The sequence below is a fragment of the Lissotriton vulgaris genome, chromosome 3_1, assembly GCF_964263255.1.
Source record: "Lissotriton vulgaris chromosome 3_1, aLisVul1.2, whole genome shotgun sequence".
In the NCBI taxonomy this organism is placed as follows: domain Eukaryota; kingdom Metazoa; phylum Chordata; class Amphibia; order Caudata; family Salamandridae; genus Lissotriton; species Lissotriton vulgaris.
This window is the reverse complement of record NC_141689.1, coordinates 2022882141-2022896840: the sequence shown is the minus strand read 5'-3', so window position 1 is coordinate 2022896840 and position 14700 is coordinate 2022882141.

The following is a 14700-nucleotide window of genomic DNA, read 5'->3' as shown; positions in this document are numbered from 1 at the left end:
TCGTTACCTGGGAACTGAAGCTGTGGGCCGCATTCAGCATTATTAGTTGTGGACCGCATTACGCGGTGCTGTTTTCGTCTTGATGCCTGGCAACTGAAACTTGGGGCTGCATTCCACTGTGCTGCATGTTTCTTTTATCGGCTGCCTGATCCTTAGCCACAAGTATTAGGACTTGGGCGATCTTGGGAGTGGAGAGTCTTGTTTTGTTGCCTGCTGTTACCATGTTAGTAAATGGAAGAAGATTGAAGAAAGACTCACAACTTCCTGTTCTGCATTGAAAAGGAAGAAAGACTCATGTATTCTTGTCCTGCTTTGAAATAAACAACAGACTAGAGATATAGTTAGCTACAAGAGTTGGAAACATAGATTTATTCTATTAGTTGATTATTTTAGTTAATTATTTTAATTGGTTATTGTGATTAATTATTTTGAATTGTTGTTTTAGCTTGTTGTATTAGATTGTTATATTAATCTGTTGTTTTAGTTTTTTCATTAAACTTTATTGCAGGTATTTCTGAACAAAGTATGTCAGCACCTCCTACCTTCTTACCAGTTCCAGGGGAACCATCAATTCCCTGGAAGCAATGGAAAATTGTTTTTTTAACTTATTTATTGGCAATTGGAGGAGACAAAAACTGTCCTTTGCGGAAACAAGCTATACTTTTACATCATCTTGGTGTAGAAGGAAGGAGACGATATGATGATTTGCCTGAAATATCATTAGGCATTGGAAATGGTCAACCAATGAATCTTTATAATATCTCATTACAGATGTTAGAAAAACATTTTACTCCAAAAGTGAACATTGTTTTTGAAAGACATACGTTTTTTTGCAGAATACAAAACCAGGATGAGGATATCATGACATATGTGGCTTCTTTGTGTGGCTTAGCAGTTACGTGGGAATTCCAAGGTTTATTTGATTCTTTGATAAGGGACAAAATTGTGGATGTACAAATAATAAAAAAGTGAAGGAAAAGTTACTTTCAAAGGATCCTACTTTGGAAGAAGCTATCCACGTTGCCCAATGTATGGAAAACACCACTGTATGGATGAAAGAAATTGACAATCGGAAAGGTGTAAGTGGAAGTCCAGTAGTAACAATGGGAAAAGAAATACCCGCTGAAGTGAAGGAAGTTAAAAGAGAAATTGTCAAGAAGCCACTCAATAAATACAGTGAATACGTGCCTGTAAAAGTTGATGAGAGGCGACCCATAATTTGTAATAGCTGTGGGGGTCCTGGACATGTAAGTTCTAGTTTTGCATGCGGAGCAAGAAATTCTACATGTAGATCTTGTGGAAAAAAGGGGCATTTAGCGAAAGCCTGCAGATCGATAGGGAGAGCACAAACAACCAGCATCAAGGAAGTTCAGGATAAAAGTGAGGCTCATGAGGAGATATTCTTGGCTATAGATGGTACAGAATTGGTTTTGTCTCAAGTCATTGAATCTGTGGGAAAGTTTAATCTTCACTCTGTTTTGAATGTACATGACAATAATTTAAATTTAAAGAAGGAGAGTACAGAGAAACTGGAAACGTTTCATTGTGAAATCACTTTAGATAAAGGAAGAATCAAACTGTTGGCTGACTCTGGTAGACTTTTTACCTTAATTTCCAAGGAAACTTTTCAAAAGAACTTGGGTGGAGAGATCAAGGATTTGTTATATGCAGATGTGAAAGCAGTCGGATACGATGGAACCAAAATTAACATTTTGGGAATGCAATGGATGGACATCATTTTTAATCAGAATGGCGTTCATTATAGGGTTTATGTCACACATGAAGGATCAGACCTTTTGGGATGGCGACATCAAAAGGACTTGAACCTTATACTTAATCTTAACGCTGTAGAACCGGTTATGGTTGTTGAACCAGTAATTTAGCATATATCGTCTAAACTTGATGTGGAGGATGGATGGGCAAAAGCGTTGATGAAAAAGTATTCACATGTCTTTTCTGATGAGTTGGGTGTGTTAAAAGGATTTTCTCATCGAATAATCCTCAAGAAAATTGCTAAACCTGTTGTACATAAGGTTAGAACAATACCATATATGGTAAGAGAACCACTTCAAAGTGAATTGGACAAATTGTTAAAAGCCAATGTTATAGAACCCATAAAGTTATCTGAATGTTTATCTCCGATTGTGTTTGCCCCCAAGGAGGGTAACAAGATTAGTTTGTGCATAGATTTGGGGATCTTAATAAAAATATATGGGTCGATAGACAACCTTTACCAAATATCAGAGAAATGATAAGCATGATGTGGGGGGGTGGCAGTGTCTTCAGTATTCTGGACATGTCTTCAGCTTACCATCAGTTAAACTTACACCCTGACTCACGTCCTTTGACTTCTTTTGTAACACCTTTAGGAGCATTTCGATATTGCAGAATGCCTTTTGGTTTGGCATCAGCCTCTACCGTATTTCAACGAAATATGCAAAACAGTTTTAAAGGGATGGAAAGGGTGTTATGTTTTCAGGACGACATCATGGCTGTTGGTAGGTCGTTTGTAGAACATGACGAATTAATGGTGAAAGTTTTGCAAAGAGTTGCTAGCCATGGATTAACTATCAAAAAAAAGAAAAATGTCAATTATTTAGGTCATCAGATATCTGCTACTGGTATTAGACCCAAAGGAAGCATTGTAAATGTGATAGAAGACACCCCCTGCTCAGTTAACAAAGAACATTTGAATTCATTCTCATGGCTTGCTGAATAGTGCTCTAGATTTGTACCAAACTTTGTTGAGCCTGTAGAACCAATGAGACTCCTTCTTAAGAAAACAAGTGTGTTTGAATGGAATTCCACATGTGAAAATGCATTTGCTTGTGTGAAAAGATTTCTTTCCCATGCTCCATCTCTGGGACATTTTAAGCCCAATAGAAAATCCAAGTTAAGTACTGATGCAAGCAATGTTGAGCTTGGGGCTGTTCTAATGCATATGTCTGAGGATAGTGAGAGAATTATAGGTTTTGCTTCACAAAGGTTACAAGGCGCTTATCCAGCCATAGAAAAGGAGGCTTTAGCTTGTTGTTGGGGATGACACATTTTAGCTATTGCTTGTGGGATTTGCCTTTCGTTTTGAAGACTGATCACAAACCACTTATTCATATTTTTAAAGGTGGTCGTGGTCTAGATGGAAGTGTAACTCCTCGTATTTCGAGGTGGCTTTTATCTGTGCTAGATTATAATTTTGTGGTGGAGTACGCTCGTGGCAACAAGAATGTTATTGCGAATTGTTTGTCTAGGATGCCATTGGAGGATGATTCATGTATGGAAGTTAGGGCGTACTAAGTGGTTAGTGTTGATGGTGAGTTTGCAGTTGGACAAGAAGAGTGGCAGGAGGCAGTACAAAATGATAAGGAGTATAAGGTGCTGACGGAACTCATTATGGGTTGTTGGAAGGATTTTAATGGCAGTGAGGAAGTGGTTAAGCAATATTTGACGGTAAGAGATGAGCTTAGTGTGCAAGGGCATGAAGTTTTAAGAAGAGATCGTATAGTTCCCCCTAGTTTGTTGAGATCGAGGTTGTTAAAGATTGTTCATGAGGGACATTTGGAAAAAAGTTTAACAAAAAAACGGTTGAGGCAATCTTTTTGGTGGCCGGGAATGTACAGAAATGTGGAGAATTTAGTATGAGATTGTCATGTGTGCAGTAATAGTGATAAAGTACAAATGGTCAGAGTACCTCCTTTGAGATGTGTGGATTTGCATATGAGACCATGGGATAAATTGGCATTGGATGTACTAGGTCCTATTGACAAATTGGGCACCAGTCATCGTTTCCTGGTTGTGTTGGCGGCTTATCACAGTAAATGGTTTACGTGCAAATCCATAGGACAAGTCACTACTGCTAACGTGATAAAATTTCATGAGGAAGTATTTCTTGAAGAGGGTGTACCTAGAGTTCTTGTGACTGATACCGGTGTTCAGTTGGTTTCTTCTGAAATAGGAATTTTTCTTTCTAGACTTGGAATCAAACATGACAAGGTGGCTTCATTTTGTCCACAGGCTAATGGACTTGTTGAAAGGGTAAATCATACTGTAATGGAATGTATGCAGCTTTCTCTAGCAAATGGATTGTCATGGAAAGAGGACTTACAGAATATGATGTGGGCTCACAGAGTCACGCCTCATTCTGTCACGGGTGATTCTCCTTTTATAGCAATAAAGGGAAAAGAGCCTAGTACTAAGGAGTCTCCGATGTGGCTTCATGAGAAGAATCAAGTGTGGGTTGATCGATAAGAAATCAAGGGTTTTTGATTGTCAGTGGCGTAACAAAGTTAACTTTGAAAGTCGGAAACATGTGAAGGAGTTGGACATTGCTAATCGTGATTGGGTAGTTGTGAGAAAAGCTGGTTTTGTGAGGAAGGGTGAGAATAAGTTTTCACAGCCCCATAAAGTCATTCTATTCATGCGATCAGTGGCTCAATTGGACGAAGGCAGGTAAAGGAGCTTGGGGATTTGTGTAAAATATCCCATTCCAGTACCGTCTAATGTGATTGTAGTGCACCCAATTCCAATAGTGTGCATGCAATTGTTGTATTATGTTGTGTTGCTTATTTTTTGTATTTCTTTACTTTTATTAGTATTGATGTACTATTTACTTATGTTTCATTGTTCTCTGCATGTTAACAATCTTTTCTCCTCTTTTTGGCTAATATAGGGGGGAGATGTGTGGTAGCTGGAATTCTTATGATGTAGCTGTGATGCGATAGAACAGCATCACAGCAAAAATTCCAAGAATGGCCAGTATTTTCTGTATTGCTGAAGGTTGTGCATGTTTATTGTATTCTCCAATAAACTTCATTAAGAAGCTGAATTTGAAATTGCCTGGATTAATACACCTGTATTGAGGATTATGTAGGCAGCGGAGGGTCACTTCATTGTGGAGCGTTTGGTTAGGTCCAAGGTGGGGGGCTTTCGAGGAGTTGGAAGAGGGACTGGTAGGGGTCCAACATTCACCATAGTAGTGGCTCTGCTGGACTGGAGTGAGGAGGAAGACCATTTAGAGGAGGAGGGTTTGGTGGATGAAGATTTTGTAAGGGCCAAGGGACCCCCTTCACTGAGGCCGGCCCTCAGGGGTGGGGATGCTTTTGGGGCTCCTTCAGGTAGCGTGGGCTGCAGGGAAGATGTGGAAGGACATGTTGGGGCTCTGGAGAGGTGAGGAGCACAGGATACCAGCACACCATTCCAGTCTTCTTTCTTTGAGAAGCAGGAAAGGGGCAATGTTCCGGAATCAGTAGAGCTGAGAAGAAGAGAAGGCTGGGCCTAGCACAATTTGCCTGACACCAGCGGGGGATCCAGAGGCGGGCAACGCACGAAGGTCCAGAATGACCTTGTTGGCCCCAGCAGCTGGTGGGGCTCGAACGGCTTCTGGTACGTGAGAATCAGTGAGTGTGCGAGGGACAGTGACGAACTGGCAGGGCATGGGGCAGGGCACTGGGTGTCGCAGTGCCACAGTAAAGTTTGGAGTGAGTAATGCGCAGGGGACACCTGGGTATCAATTGGGACTGTTTGCATGCCCTGTTGGAAGTGGTTACTTTGAACAAAGATGAGGATAGCATAGAGGAGGGATAACTCCATGAGAAGGAGCAAGACTTTAAGCATAAGCATAGAGGAGGGAGAGCTCCATGAGAAGGAGCTAGACATTAGCGGGTGTGGGATCTAATAATGAGCTGTCTAGTATGTTACAGGTGTGCAAAGAACAGGCCACCAGAAGTCAGAAAGGAGAAGAAAATGCTGGTGGGGCGGACTGCAACTGCACGAGCACGACCTTGGCAACAGGAAAGGATACAGGATACAGGGATGCAAACTTGATTCAGATCTTTGGCAGCACACCATGGGGCTGCGAAGTTCGGGAAGAGGATATTCACGGCAAGTGGTCTGCCTATTGTCTATCAACCCATTCCGGCATGTCCCACCTGGGAATGGGTAGGGGTCCTTCAAAAACAATGCTGGGGTCAGGAGGTACATGTTGGGCATAAACAAAGGGATGCGCACACAGGAGTCCTGCAAATGAATGTTCAAAATGCGCAGGCAGACACCTGCTATGGGACAGGTGTTGCATCCCATGGTCAGGGCACAAGACAGTGACAACAGTATGGGAGAGGCCAGGGCAGAAACCAGCAGCAATTCTCAGGCCGGAGAGGAGGTAGGAAGGGCCAGGGACCTGCTGCAAAAGGCTTGTACTCCAGTTAACCTCAAGAGTATTGGCTGGCGTTCTACGTGCAAGCAGAAAAGGTGGAGTTGTTGCGGAACGGGTTTTGTTGGAGTTTTCAGATGGGGTACAATGGTCCATGGATGCGTTGGTGGGCTGATAATTTACGTTCAGCAGCAGAGCAGAGACAGGTGGTGAGGGACAAGTTACAGAAAGAGGTCTTTGAGAGGAGCATGGCAGGACCCTCCTTAGATTGGCCTATGGAGAATCTTATTGTGTCTCCAATTGGGGTTGTCCCCAAGAAAGAGGAAGGTCAATTTCACTTGATTCAGCAATTGTCTTGGCCGGAGGGTAGGTCGGTGAATGATTGCAGACGAGGAAGTAACAGTGTCCAACTCCTCAGTAGATGTGGCCATGTCACTGGCAGCGGTGGGCCCGGGGCATTAATGGCTAAATGCAACATGAAGTCAGCTTTTTGGCTATTCCGGTACACCCAGAGGATTTTCAGCTACTGGGTTTGCACTCTAGGCCAAATGGAATGTCAACAAAGTACTGCTAATCAGCTGTTCGATATCCTGTGCTTTATTTTAGTGTTTTAGTATTTTCTTGCAATGGGAGTTCACATGAGAGATGGGCCATCAGTTGATAACGCATTATTTGGATGATTTCTTCATGGTGGGGGCACCAGGTTTGGCAGACTTCCAGATGTTGTTGGCAAGATTCCAAGAGCTCATGGGTGACCTAGGGGTGCCATTGGCACGAAAGTAAACAGTGCTGGTGTTTTTTCGGCACTGAGATTGATTCCATGCAGATGGAAGCCAGGCAACCACAGGACGAAAAGGAAAAAATGCTGGCTTCAATAATGTGACTGCTGGGAAGAGAAACGGTGAAGATGAAAGAGATTCAGGTTTTTCAGGGTCATCTCAATTTTGCATGCAGGGTGGTACAAGCAGGAAGGTCATTCTGCAGGAGGTTGGGGAGGTCATTGTCGGGAATTGCTCTTCATCATCATTATATGCTGATTTCAGTGGGAGTCAAAGAGTGTTTGAGGATGTGGTGCATCTTCTTGCAGGACTTCAACGGTATTCCTTTGGTGAGACAGGCGGGTATTGACTGGGATGTGCAAATATTTACAGATGTGCCGGGAGGCCCAGGTTTCAGTTTGTATTGGCAGGGCAGATGGTGTGCGGAGCAATGGCTGACCACCTCGGCAAATGGAGTTAGGAACATCACCTTCTTGGAGCTCTTGCCTTTGGTGGTAGCGGTGACTCTCTGGGGCGTGGAGTTGGCACACAGAAGGGTGTTATTTCAGTTGGACAACATGGCTGTAGTGGAGGTGTTGAATAGAAAATCTGCTAGGGACATGTAGGTGTTGGAGTTGTTACAGGTTTTTTTGCTGGGATGCTTGCGTTCTGAAATAACTTTCAGAGCGAGCCATGTCCTTGGCGTGGACAATGACATTGCAAATGCTTTTTCTGGTTTACAGTGGGGGGAGATTCCATGGATTAGCCGAAGATGCAGACAAAGACCCGACACCCATGCCGGAGAATTTGTGATCAGTACGCAACTCCGTATAGTGTAACAGGTGGTAGGGTCATTGGCCAATTCAACAGTCAGGACATATATACATACTTGGAAGGAATTCTTGGTGTCAGGGGCATGGTCTCGGGCAGCTGGATTGGCGCATGGTGAGGACGAGATACAATATAGCTTGGAGATGACTGGGACAGGTCTGTTACGGGTGACTATTTCTGGGAGGTTGGCGAGTTTAGCTTTCATGGGTAAGTTGCTGTGGGTATACTCTCCATATACCGGGGCTCAGGGAAGTAAGTTACTCGAGGGTTGGACACAGGCATAGGGTCAGCCTCGGAGGGTAAGGAAACCTTTATCTTTGAATCCGTTGTCCCTGGTGTTGCAACAATTACCTGAAGTTTGCAGAGACACTGGGGAAACTTTTTTTTTCCACAGTAATGGTCTGGATATTTTATTATGGGTCTTTTAGAGTATCAGAATTACTGGGTGGGGGGTCGCCTCTTCTGAGAGGAAGTGATACAGGCATTGGGGAGAAAGGAGGTATGGATTCGTCAATCCAAAACAGATTAGAGGGCCCAAGGGAAGCGGGTCATCCTGAATGCGATGTTTACCTCTGGAGTGTGCCTGGTGGCCTGGGGCAGGCACTGGGCTGAGTGTTGCCGGAAGGCTAATGGGATGGTTTTCCTCCATAAGTAGGGAGATAAGGCGACAGCATACCAGTTATTGGCCAGCTTGGAGTGCAAGCAACTGACCATGGCAAGCATTCTGCCACATCGGGGGCATTAGAAGCAGCAAATAGGGGCTGGGCACAGGATGACATCATGCGCTTGGGTCGTTGGTTGTTGGGATGCTATAAGCACTATGAGCAGTGGCTGGGGGATAAGGGTAACGCATCAGATGCGACTCAGTGAAATGCTTTCTGCTTGTTTGTTTCTTTCTAGCTGCATTAGAGGGCCCTGCATCTGAGGAAGCGGTGATTTGAATAGTGGTCCACTCGTTAATCAAATGGGCAGTGATACAAGCAGGACAGAGGGGAGTGGGGGCTGATATGGGGCTGATTTGGGTTTAAATGAATGCCTTTTTCAAGTCACCCAAAAAAGAAAAGGGGGTATGCTCTAGAGAGATCTTTTGTACACATTAAATGGTATGATGGTCGGGTCTCAGTGCCCAGATGTGTTTCTTCTTCACCTGGGGGAGAATGGTTTGGTCAGAGAGAAGGGGGTAGTGTTGTTGAGGACTATGAAAAAAGATTTGTTTAAGATGCAGAGGATTGGTCTGTTTGTGTTGTGGACCAATTTATTGCCGTGGCGGTCTTGGAGAGGTGCAATCAAGTCAGCGGCAATAGACAGGGCGAGAAGAAAAATCAACAGGGAGATGATGCTCTTTTTCAGGGAGATTGGCTTTGGCAAGATTTGTCACTCTAATATGAAATTTGAGGGCACTGAGTTTTTTAGAGGTAATGGAGTACATTTATCTCGTATAGGCATCAATTTGTATTTGTTCGAAACCAGGAAAATTTTAGGAAAAGTTAAGGATTTTGCCCAACACTTTTGCCCGACAGTGGAGCTGATACCTAAGGAGGGGGCAGAAAAGAAGGGGTAGTTTCGCAATCCTCCCTTGTCTGAGTGGTGGGGGCCTGAAAAGTTTGACAGGAGTTTGCAGACGTTGCTTGGTGTTGCCAGTTAGGGAACCATGTGCAAGGGGAGGGTAGGCAGGTAGTTAGAGGTACCGTTTAGAACATTTGGTTACTTACAGGTTCATATAGGCACTAATAGGATGTAGGGGCGATTGAAAGTTGGAAATGTTGAAATGCAATACAGTTAATGAGTTAGCTGCAGGGTATGTATGTTTGGGAGGAATTGTAGGGGTAGGGGGATAGGAGCTAGTTTACTAGATGTATAGGGAGGTTTTCGTTTTGTAAGGCGGTTGGCCAGGAAATGTTGTGATGTGCACCTGTTTCACTTAATCAGCCTTTTGCACACACAAGAGTGATCAGTGTTTGTACTGTGCCCCTCCCTCCCAATGTAAAGGCACTCCTGAAGTAAAACCCTGATGTTCGGTACCACAAAGTCAATAAAGTAACAACTAATATTCGGCTGCTGGGAGTCTCAGTGTAGAGGAAGGGTTGGAGCAGCCATCAATTTAGGAACTTTGGAATTTCCACAGCAGGCTAAAAGGCTGATTTCAGAGCATTACAGAGCATTACAGAGCAACAGCTTTGTTGAGGGTGGTTGAGGTATCCAGGAGGATTCTGGACGCAGGTGGCAGCGCGGCCATTATCCTCCTGGACCTCAGCGCCGCCTTTGACACGGTCAACCACCGTGTCCTCCTAGCCCGTCTAGAGAGAATTGGAGTCACAGGCAAGGCCCTTGAGTGGTTTGAGTCCTTCCTTAGTAATAGATTCTTTAAGGTCTTCTCAGACACCAACTGCTCCCTTCCAGTGCCATTACAGTGTGGGGTACCACAGGGCTCCTCCCTTAGCCCCACACTGTTTAATGTGTACATGGCACCTTTGGCTGAGGTAGTGGCCCCCTTCGGAATCCAGCTGGTAAGCTACGCTGATGACACCCAGCTAGTAGTTTCCCTCAACCAGGCAGACCCCCCCCGAACAATCTTTGTAGCTGCCTGGGTGCGGTCGCAGAGTGGATGGATGCATCCCACCTGAAATTGAACGGAGGAAAAACCGACCTGATGCTGCTCGGAAGGAAGGCCACCTTTAACATCCTCTCTATGTGGCCTCCTTGCATGGGATCCGGGCCTACCCCAAAAACTGAGATAAAAAGCCTCGGGTTCTGGCTCGACACGGAGTTGTCCTTCAAAATCCAGGCAAGAAAGACAGTGGCTACTTGCTTCGGTCTAATGAAAACCATCCACAAAATCCTCCCCCAGCTACCCGAAACTGCTAAGAAAACCATAGTCCAGTCTCTCATTTTATCAAGGCTGGACTATGGGAATGCACGTTACCTAGGAGCCCCCACCTCAGTTACCCGTCAACTTCAGATGGCCCAAAACTCTGCAGCAAGGCTACTCACTGGTACCAGCCATCGTGCCTCAGCAGCACCTTCACTAAGGACCCTGCATTGGCTCCCAATAATGGAGCGGGTCCATTTCAAAACCCTCTGTCTGGTCCATAAAACTCTCTATGGGAATGGCCCCCCATCCTGAACGATATGATCAGACCATACATTCCATCTAGGGATCTTCGCTCTAAACAGCAAAACCTCCTCACAATACCCAGGACCAACAGAGCCCGATCTGGAGACTGCCTCTTCTCGCGAAATGCAGCAAGGCTGTGGAATGCCCTCCCGCTCTCACTTCGTCTAGAACCCAGCTTGCTGGCATTTCGAAAACAACTTAAAACAGCACTGTTTCCCAAGACATAGATGAGTTAGCTCCCATACCTCAGATCCTTGTCTATCCCTTCTGTTCAACATCAAGCGCTGGGATGCTTCCGAGTAGCCATGCGCTATACAAGAACCTCTTCAATTCAATTCAATTCATTAAAGGCTGACATGACCCATACTTGTCACCATGCCCCCACTGTGCTTGTGGTGTCCTGCAATGCGAGGCTAGTTTGGACATTTGTGCCCCGGCTGGGTTAGGTTCCAGTTGTGACATTCTTTCCACCTCAGTTGTTTATCTATTGCCTCATTAGAACAGCAATGTTTTATGCAATGGTTTTGAGCTCCAAAGTCTGCCTCGCCTTTCCCCGCTTTGGCCTGAACAGAAATTATGCTGTTTAGATACGTTTATCACCATCAGCATAAATGCAGATCCGCTCTTATGGCCACCTGTGATGAGGGCCAGCTGGAGCGACCTCTCAGCCGTGATTCACTCACGCGCTCATTTAGAGAGATGCTCTGTTCGTTTGCCTTCGGTGCCTCCAGGGGCAGCAGGACTGCACCTTGACAGTGATACATAGGCTATGTTCCCTGTAGCTATAATGCGTTCTTTCAGCAGCAGCAAAAATAATGAATATATTAAGGAGGCCTCACGTGAAGAGAACCACTCTTTGTGAGAAATGTTCCTGACAGGTAGTCAGTAATAGTTTGAAATATGAATCGCTGCGTTAATTACTAGCTAAGTGTTTAATCATCTTTTTTTTATTTCATGCTTTCTCGTGGTCCAACAAGCTGCGGCAATGCAGACAGCCTAGAAGGGCTGTTCCCTACTTTGAAAAAATGTCTCACAAAATATCAAACAGAAACTTTCATATAATTTGTGTGGTAAAAATGTCATAAAAAAGATGTCCTGACAAGAATACTTCGAGGGAAAATTCCCTACAACTAACTGACAAACTAAAGAAAGCCAGCACATTACATACTTCAAATATTAGTGAAATCAATAGAGAACATCACCTGCATACTGGGTCATGTGACAAGGTGCAGTTGGCAGTTGGTCTTTGTGTGTTGCTTCCAGGCAGAAAAGCAAAGGGATAATAGATGTTGGCCGGATGGGCCATCTCTGACTTGATGAGACAGATGAGATGTCACCTACCACAATTGCACATCACAACGGCTCTGCCTTAACACACTCACAAAGGATTTGACATTAGTCTTTTGGGACTCCAGACAAGCTGGTGCCAGAGCAGGGAGGCTGGAAACTTCAGACACCTCTGGAGTAAAATGGCCAAAACCACTCCAAAAGTGGGCATCAGGAATAAATATTGGATCCTCGGATCCAACTCTTCAGTACACCTCTGGACCTGTGGAGGACTTAGAAAGACTGCTGTGCTGCTCCGCAAGATGGACTGCTACTCTGTTGCCCTGCTACTTGAATGAGAAGGACTAGACCTGTACCTTGAACCCAGGACCACCAGTGTTACTCCAAGGTCTAGTTGGCTGGCCTTCTGATCAGAGCCTCGTGGACAGAAAAGGCTCCAACCACCTTGAACTCAGCAGTTGGACTCGGCCTGCTGTAAGTCCTAAACCCTATGATGCCATTCCAGTCCTACACCCTTTTACAGAGGTGCTCTGCTAGCCCAGCTGTGGTTCTATGGGCAGAACTGATGAGGCATGATGCATAACCTTGAAGCTCTGCTTCAGAACTGCAGCAAGCAAGGAGATGATGATATGAAAGGAGAGGACCTTGGTGCAGGTCCTGAGATGCAGCCTAGAAGGGTGGGGAAGTCTTTCCTCCCAAAGTCTGTCCCCAGAGGAGCTGGCAGACAGGAAGGCTGACCGAGAGTTTAGGCCGCAGGGAACGAGACTTAGGATACGAGAAAAGAAACTGCCCATGGAAACTGGCCTCTTGCTTCCAGCACACTGGAAATGAATGGTTAACGGCCTATTACTATTCTTTATTGGCTCTAAAGAGGCCTGGGCTGGGCTGAACTACGAGAGGCCAGTGGGGTCGGAGACCCTTCCATTCTAAAAAATCTAGTGGGCATCCCCGGAGGAACCGGAACAGCAGGAGATGTGGGACTGTGAGCGGCCTCACCCCAGGACAGGCAGCAGAGGGTCATGAAGACAGGCTGGCAATGGCGGCGGTTATGGTGCAGGCTTTTAGCTCCAGGTGCAATGGGGAGGGGAGCAGCACATGCAGTGACTACGGGGAAAACCCCAATGGTGGATTCAGGGCTTTCGGGATGAACTCCCTCAAATCAAGCTATACACAGAGCATGGCCTATGACATGTGGCCGCTGCAGCCCACCCAGCATTAGATTGGGCCACTGTTGCACTTTCACCTCGACCAAGCCTCCTATACATCAGGTCTAGGTTGTTGCAGCAGTACTACAAAATGTGTTGCTCTCACAGGGCTCAAGGTGGCTGGAGAGGACGTGGGCGGCCTCGGTTTAGTTTGGGCTGGGCACACGTTTCTTTTCCCAAATGACTAACTGCTCTGCTAGATCTATTAGTCACTCTCAAAGGCTGCTTTGTTGAGCTATAGAGCGACCAATTCATGTTTGTATTGTTGGGCATAGGGCAGTTCCATGCTCTTCCCTGGGATAGGAGTTTAAGTTGCGAGTTGTTGTGGGATTTAGACATTCAGATATTAATCCTTGGTTGTGAGTAAGTGCTTTTCTGGAATTGCTTACATTACACACTTTAAATTATGGGCGAGAGAGGGATCCTTGTAGTACTGTTCACCGGGGGCTTCAGCTCTTCATGTGGACAGTGGGGAGTCATGTCAACCTGCCTGGTGCCTCTCTGGTTAGCCAGAAAATCTCTGCCTACACCTTCATAACTTGGACTACCCGGGGTTTGGGGAGCCCACTTAAGAGACACATGATCCACACATATTTGTAAAGGCAAGGGGCTCACATAGCACTACTCCAAGAAATCGACCCCATGACACAGGAGGGTAAGCAACTCCAACAGAGATGGGGAGGCTTGGTCCATAGAATGGCCTTTTCCACATATGCTAGGGACGTGCTGATATGGGTGCACCTCAGGGTCCTGTATTACGTCACAGAATGCAAGATAGATCAATAAGGGCGTTATGTCTGCCTATGTGGCAGGCTGGATGGAGACACTTACTCTGGGCAAGAAGCTGGAACTTGACAGACTGTTGAAGAGCAAGGAATCCACTGCAGCCAGAATATTCCTATTACTCCCTTGTATACGCTTTCTATAGTCACATAGATTCATTCCTTGCCATGCCCAGTCTGTTAACACACAAGGGATAAAATATGTAGTGAAGACATCATCGGGCCACAACCCACTTTTAATTACTCTGCAGTTGAGTTACTATCCTGCTACACTATCCATATGGAGGTTGCCTACACTGGTACTTGTAGACACATTGTTTAAACATAAACTTCAGGAGGAACTCTCTCTCTTCTTTGAGAAAAAGAGGTCCGTCTGTGTCTAATGCCCTGTTAATATGGGACAACTTCAAGGTGTATGACAGGGGGATAAGCCTAATTTCCATGATAGGGGTATGCAGAGTCTTGCAAGCACAGCAAACAGGCATCTAACACGCAATGACAAAACTCTGAGCAGGAGGTGCCAACTCAACCGGACCTTTAACTAAGTCTAACACAACAGTGACGCACCCATGAAGAG